Consider the following 7660-nt stretch of genomic DNA (forward strand, 5'->3'; position numbering starts at 1 on the left):
AGAGAGAGAGAGAGAGAGAGAGAGAGAGAGAGAGAGAGAGAGAACAGAACGAACAACATGGAGATCGTACAAACATTTTAAGTACCAGCCAGTACTAACTTCAGTTAGTGTCTATACTAGCAAGGCAGAGAGCTCTCAGAGGTGGTGGACACAGAAAGAGAATGCACAGAATGATGGTGCCCAGTAGAGAGGCACATGGGGGCCAGAGGGCTCAGGACACAACCATCGTTAGCACATCTTTCGTCCAGGGAAAGAGCGAATGTATACTTTGGGGTCTGCATTGCCAAAGCTTTGGAGGGCTCTCAGAGCTGATGGGCAGTGACACCTGTTTAAGACAATATGGGAAATTCAAGAAAATGGCCCATGCTGTCCAGAATACGCTGTGCCTTGTGGTGTGAACTTGGTCTACCTTCTCTCTTCTGCTGGGGTCCAGGTGCTCCTTCTGACACCACTTCCAACTGCCGGGAGGCTCGCTTCCCACAACCCAGCTCCATCCCTCGCCCTTCTCTGCACCAACTCTGCGGAAGCTCCATTCGCTTTCTGAGATCACAACTGACTAAGATGCCAATCTAACAACAGGCAAGGGGGCAGAAGATGTTATTTCTAAAGACGTCTCTTTAATTTTTAAAAATTTACTTATTTGTATAATTTATTTTGAGAGAAACAGGGATAGCGTGAGTAGGGGAGGGGCAGAGAGAGGGAGAGAGAGAATCTCAAGCAGGCTCCGTGCTGTCAGTGCAGAGCCTGATGCAGGAGTTGAGCCCATGAAACTATGAGAACATGACCTGAGCCAAAACCAAGAGTTGGATGCTTGACTGACTGAGCCACCCAGATGCCCCTAAAAATGTCTCTTTAACCTGTACCTGGTTCCTCTTCATTAGCCAAGAGTAGACATGGTTATCATCTTATTAAAACAAAACAAAACAGGGGCACCTGGGCGGCTCAGTTGGTTGAGTGTCCGACTTGAGCTCAGGTCATGATCTCACTATTTGTGAGTTCGGGTCCCACAACAGGCTCTGTGCTGACAGCTCAGAAGGCTGCTTTGGATTCTGTGTCTCCCTCTCTCTCTGTCCCTCCCCTGCTTGTGTGCGCTCTCTCTCTCTCTTTCAAAAATAAACAAACATTAAAAAATTAAAAAAAATAAAAAGAAATTTAAAACAAAACAAAACAAAGAAAAAAAATCCCACAAAAACAACAGATCCTTGCAACAGCCAGGACCAGCACTGGGTTCAGCCACTGACCCCCACAGGAAGCTACCTGAGGAAACTCTCAGCTTCCCATTCTCTGTTTTTCAAAAACCATGTTAAGTGGCCTCTCCAAACTCCCTTTGAAGGGCATTATCCCGAACTGGACACAATTCTCCCTCATTGTCCACGGTGAGGTCTCTGGCTCAGCGGCATCATGTTTCTTTTTCTTTTCCTTTTTTAAGTTTATTTTGAGCGAGAGGGAAAGTGAGGGAAGGGCAGGAGAGAGGGAGAGAGTGAGGATCTCAAGCATTTCAGAGTCTGACATGGGGCTCGATCTATTGAATGGGGAGATCATGACCTGAGCTGAAATCAAGAGTTAGACACTTAACCACATCACGTTCCTCTTATGGCACCTAGATGCCCATTTCTGCTCAAGCATGATCACACCACTGACATACTCAGCTTCTGCCTTCCATCTTTCCACACTCTTCCTTCTTATTTTCATCTACTTACTGGAGGCGGGAGGATGGTAAGGATGAGCCTCAGGGTTGAGCCCATACTTTGTCCTTAAATTAATCCTGTTCGGTGGTACATTGACCAAAATACCTGGAGTTAATTAATCAAAGTAGTTTGGAAAAACTGGCATCTAAAAAATCAACAACTTAGTGGTTGTTTGTATATATGTGTGGGCCCTATCTACTTACGACTTGGCTGTCTGGCTATGTCCTTTGTTCTTTCCTTCCATCCTGCCTACCAATCTGTCTGTTGGTCCGTCCGTCCGTCTATCCATCCATCCGTCCATCCATCCATCCATCCATCCATCCAACCACCCAGCTCCCATCATGTTGCAGACTTCAATCATACGCAGATTTATCTGGTATTACTATCTGCCACACACTGGGGGTACGACAGTCGACCGATGTGGACAAAACTTCTGTTAGCTTTACAACTGCAAGGAGAAAGAAAGAGCAAACAAATGAATACATCTGAAGTTCAGTGGAGGGGGTGTTAGGAAGGAAACAGCAGAGTAAGAGGGTCCAGGGGGCTGTTGTTTTAGGCAGACTGGTCAGGGATAACCTCTCAGAGGAGGGACCAGGAGCTGAATTCCACAACTCAATCCTACGAGGGACCTTAAGAGGTAGGTTTCATTTTCCCATTTTATGGACAGGAAAACTAGGATTGGAGAGGTTAAATATGTTGCTTAAAGCCAGACAGCGGGGCTGTCTGCGGGCAAAGCTCAGCCCGCCCCCTTCTGGTGTCCTTAGGTGTATTGAGGCCTCACTTGTCCTGGGTCCTGCTTGGGCCTTGAGGACACAGAGCAGAAGACCCTGCCTGCATCAGCTCCCCTGGCCCCCTCTCCCCCACCCCTGCTACCCCGAGCAGAGAGACAAGCAGGTGCACATGGGTAACAGGGCAAGAGCCATGATATTTACTCGCATGCAGCCTGAATGATCCCACATTTAGGTGGATAAGGGATGCAGGTAGCCCTGTACGGAAAGGCTGCTAAAAGGAGGTTATGATAAAATGGCTTTGTTCCTCTCGCCCTGCCTCAGAAGACCAGGATAAAGGAGCACCAGCAGTTTCTAGAGGATGCTAAGCTCCTGGAACTGGGTAGGCAGGGCTGATATTACTCTACCATCGTTGCTGTTTTGATGCTACATCGGTTCCGTCATTCTTACTGTTATCAAGCAATTTATCTTCTGGGAAATGTGGCCGCTTAAAAAAAACACAAACGTTGTTGCAATTTGAATGTGTTAACTGATGAATTTGTTTTCCTTATAGGGGAAAAAAGAGATTTCTGTACATATATATGGGTGTGTGTGTGTGTGTGTGTGTGTGTGTATAAACAGATCTCTGAGCAGTTTCAGACACATGAGCTTGTAAACAGCTCAAAAGTAGGATTGGATGAGGGTTAGACTGGGGTGTGCAGAAGGTTAAGAGCAAAAAGGAGGAAAAGAGAGAGAAAGAGACTGGTGTCCACAACCATTTAAAACACAGTGGTGAGTTAGATACATGAATCCCAAATAAAATGGCTAAAGTAGGACAGGGAATCAAGCAGAGGTATACAAATGGTATTTAAGAAACGTTTTAGAAGAGAGAACAAATATTGGATCACCTCTGGGGAATCTGGACTTGGAACACAAAACTGGGTCTTCTAGGGTGGGGTGGCCATGGGATTTTAATATGACAAATGCCAGGGGGATGCATGGCCTAGAAAACAAGGTGTCTATTCAGTGCAATAACTATAAAACCATGAGAGGCTATAAAACAGTATCGATGTTTCCCGAGAACTCTGAAGTACTGCGCACGCTCAAGTAGAAGCCACCGCACGCTTAAGGACAGTGGCCATTTTCCCAAAGAGAAAATTGCACAGAAAAGGTGATGGCCAATTTGAATATGTACATTTTTAGCAACATGGATGACAGAGTCCAGAGTCATATAACATGTCCATTAACTTGATCAGAAATATTGAAAAGTCACAGCACTTCTTCAAAGAAGACATGCAAATGGCCAACAGTTATAGGAAAAGATAACTCAACATCAATGATTATCAGGGAAATACAAATCAAAACCATAATGAGATATCAACTCACACCAGTTAGGATGGCTATGACTAAAAACACAAAAGATAATAAGAGTTGGCCAGGATGCTGAGAAAAGGGAACCCTCATATCCTTGTACCATACATTGTAGGAATATAAAAGATACAGCCTTTGCAGAAAACTGTATGCAAATTCCTCAGACAATTAAAAATAGAACTACCATATCACCAGTAGTTCTACTTTTAGATATATATCTAAGTAATTGAAATCAGGATCTTGAAGACATATCTAGACTCCCATATTTGCTGCAACATTATTCACAATGGCCAAGACACGGAGCCAACCTGTGTCCATTGATGGATGAATGGATAAAGAAAATGTGGTATAGCCATACAACTGAAGACTATTCAGCCATAAAAAATAAGGAAATCCAGGGGCACCCAGGGGGGCTCAGTAGGTTAAGCGTCCAACTTCCGCTCAGGGCATGATCTCACTGCCTGGGAGTTCCAGCCCCGTGTCAGGCTCTGTGCTGACAGCTCAGGGCCTGGAGCCTGCTTTGGATTCTCTGTCTCCCTCTCTTTCTGCCCCTTTCCCAATCACACTCTGTCTCTCTCGTGAAAATAAATAAACGTTAAAATTTTTTTTTAAATAAGGAAATCCTGCCATTTAAGACAGCATGGGTTGACATGGAGGACATAATGCTGATGAAAGGATTCAGACACAGAAAGACAAATACTGCATGATCGTACTTACACGTGCAATCTAAGAACATCAAACTGATAGAAGCAGAGAGTAGAATTGTGGTTGCCAGGGGCAGGGGTGGGGGCGTGGGGGGTTATTAGTGAAAGAGTATAAAGTTTTTGTTGTGAAAAATTAGTCCTAGAAATCTACTGTATGGCAGAGTCTATAGTTAATACTGCATTGTATACTTAAAATTTTGCTAAAAAGGTAGATCTTAATGCTAAGTGCTCTCTCTCTCACACGCGTGCACACACACACACATAAATGAAGAGGGGTCTGACCTTTTGGAGTTAATGAACGTGTTTATGGCATCAATTAAATGGCATCATCAACTTGTACACATTAAGTACCTACAGCCTCTTGTACGTCAATCACCCTTCATTCAAAGTGGTTACAAAAAGTCTGTTTTCCGCAGCCTGTCCTCTGTACTTCTAGCTAATTTTGATGCTGACCTTTTAATTCTGTTGTAATGTTGTCACTGGAAATCTTATTTTTAAGTTCAAGTACCCATTCCTCCAACGGTGAGTCTTCTGATTTTACGGTTTTCTATTTGCTCAGCAGGTATAGACTCATGACCTCCAGAACTTAAGCATTCATCCTGTTGCTTGTCAATGTGATCTTTTAAAAGATCTTTTACCAGAACAGCAACAACAAGAAAAGGTGGAGGCATGAAGCCACACCCTAGGAATAATAATTACACATATGATAAATGTCCTGGTCTTTTCTTAAACCCTGTTTTGTCAGTCAACCTCAACAAGCCTCCTAAACAGCACTGACAGAGGTTGCTGAGGTCCGATGTGCCTTTCCAACACGTCTGGCAGAGTCAGAAGACATGATCGAGAGATGAAGAGGTCGGTAGTAAACCATTCTTTCCGATGGATAATTTTTGGGGGGGGGGGGAACCATGCTTTATATCTGAGCGTGTATGGGATCTAAGAAAGACAGTGAATGTTTATCAAATTCCAATTTCTTTTGGAAGGCCGCCTCCTCTCTGGTCTCTACAATCAGCCAGGCTGCAGCGTTGGAAGAGCAAGAGGTTTGGGACTGGGAATAATGTAGGCTGATCTGGTGTCAAGCCTACATACCAAGAGACCCTGCAAAATGGGGGCAAGGACATCACCTGACTTAAAGGTGCTGTGAGACTCAGGGAGTCCCCAGCACGTAGCAGGCTCGCAGTCAAACCCAATTAGAATAAGGACGGCCATCGACCATAGGGAAGGGGAAGTCTGGCTCCTGCACATCAAGAATGGGAGAAGTTGTGAGGGAAAAGAGAGCTCCTTGTGCCTGGCTGGGGTTACAACACTTACTTTACTTGTAATAGCTCGTGATTCTATCAATAGGGACTTGACATCTGTCTCCTTCACAGAGGATTGTCCCCAGAGCCTAGCACATCGTAGGAAATCAATGAAAAGTGTTGAATGACTGGATAAGTGATTTCTGAACCCACCTTGGGACTTGAGGGGAAAGAGAACCTCCTTACCTGAAACACTGGGAAGTGCTGTACATAGTTTGCATATTAAATAACAACTATAGTCGTAGCTCAAGGACTTCACTTCCCTACACCTCTCCCTTCCTGATTCATTTCAGTGAGCGAGGCTCCCCACGGATCCAAATCCTGTACATGTTCTGGGCATCCTCCCAGCATGCCCTGGGCTGGGCCTCTAGAGCCTCATCTCACTGCACAGGCACTAAGCACCATCTTGAAAGAGGTAGTAGGAGATCTCAAGTGCAGGCATTTGGGTCTGAGTCCTTTTTACACTCTAGGAACAAAGGGCATCTTCCCCTTAATTCCTTTCCTTGCCCTTAAACAAACCGGCACACACATTTTAAATGAATGGCCATATTTTAGATCACCAACATACCAGCTGTTGAGTGCCCCCACTATTGTATGGTGCCGGGTCCAGCATGCAGGGTCTTTAACCCTTGTAACCACCCCGTAAGGTCCACATACCCTGTTTCACAGATTTCAACACCAAGGCTCAGTGCTCCGGCAACTTGCTGAAGATGATAATGTTGGGGAAGTGGTAAAGTCGGATGTGACTCATGCATATAATGCCAAAGCCCACGATCCTTCTATTCAGCTGTGATCTCCCTCCTAGAAGCCACCTACTCAGCAGCCGACTCCTCTCCCTGCAGTTTCATTCTCTTCAGAACCACCAGTTGACACCTATAATCTATCCATTCTCAGGCTTGCTCCACCTCCACCAAATCTTTTTCAGAGAATAACTTGGCAGGCTGTGACACTGGCCACCCCATACTTATTCCTCAGGTGATGGTAATGAACTGAGTTGGGTGACATGCCCTTGAGTCTGAGCACACCAGTCGGGAGGGTTCTTTCTCCAATAGGGGGCAATAGAGAGAGGCAGTAAACATTTTTATGCCTCTGTGTTGAATCTCTACTGACTCAGGAAAAGAAATGAAAATCCCTGAATATAATAACCTGAAAACATCTGCAGGCAGAAGTCAGCCCATAAAGAAGCAATACTGGGTAGGGTTTGCTCTGCTCAGGCCATGATCTCCTGGTTTGTGGGTTGGAGCTCTGCATCAGGCTCTGCACTGACCGCGTAGAGCCTGCTCAGGATTCTTTTTCTGTCTTTCTCTCTCTCTGCCCCTCTCTGCTTGCTGTCTCTCTAGCTCTCTCTCAAAATAAATGAACTTAAACCCAAAAAGGATGCTGGTTCTCATCCAGTTGGGCTGGTCTTTCCTGCCCTGGGGTTTCCACGTTGGGATGAAACATCATGGCATGAAAAACACGGAGGTTTGAAATGAATGAAACTTTGGGCGCCTGGGTGGCTTAGTCGGTTAAGCATCCGACTTTGGCTCGGGTCATGATCTCGCGGTTCGCGGGTTCGAGCCCCGCGTCGGGCTCTGTGCTGACGGCCAGTTCAGAGCCTGGAGCCTGTTCCAGAGTCTGTGCCTCCCTCTCTCTCTGACCCTCCCCTGCTCACGCTGTCTCTCTCTCTCTCTCTCTCTCCTAGAAATAAATAAAACATTAAAAAAAAAATGAATGAAACTTATTTTACACGTACATAAGCAGCTGACACTGGATTCAGGTCACAACATGCCAGGCTGAAGCCCATCTCCCATTTCAGGCTGGAGGCGGGGCCACGCAGGGCTCTGTGCCCCCTCTAGGCCCCGCCCCCAGCTTCCGGCTGGGGGGGGGGGCCCGCCGCGGCCCCGCCCTTCCCG

The 7660-nt window shown here is 45.9% G+C and overlaps 1 protein-coding gene and 1 non-coding gene across 3 annotated transcripts in view; one reads left to right on the forward strand and one right to left on the reverse strand.

The window, feature by feature from the left end:
* Positions 1 to 7660, reverse strand: part of ADAM12 (ADAM metallopeptidase domain 12) — a 347908-nt gene that overhangs the window by 39438 nt on the left and 300810 nt on the right. The gene's annotated exons all lie outside the window — the stretch shown is intronic.
* Positions 7255 to 7339, forward strand: TRNAQ-UUG (transfer RNA glutamine (anticodon UUG)). Its single transcript has one exon. It is a non-coding gene; the product is annotated as a tRNA-Gln (tRNA).

The sequence above is a fragment of the Crocuta crocuta genome, unplaced genomic scaffold, assembly GCF_008692635.1.
Source record: "Crocuta crocuta isolate KB4526 unplaced genomic scaffold, BGI_CrCroc_1.0 scaffold466, whole genome shotgun sequence".
Classification (NCBI taxonomy): domain Eukaryota; kingdom Metazoa; phylum Chordata; class Mammalia; order Carnivora; family Hyaenidae; genus Crocuta; species Crocuta crocuta.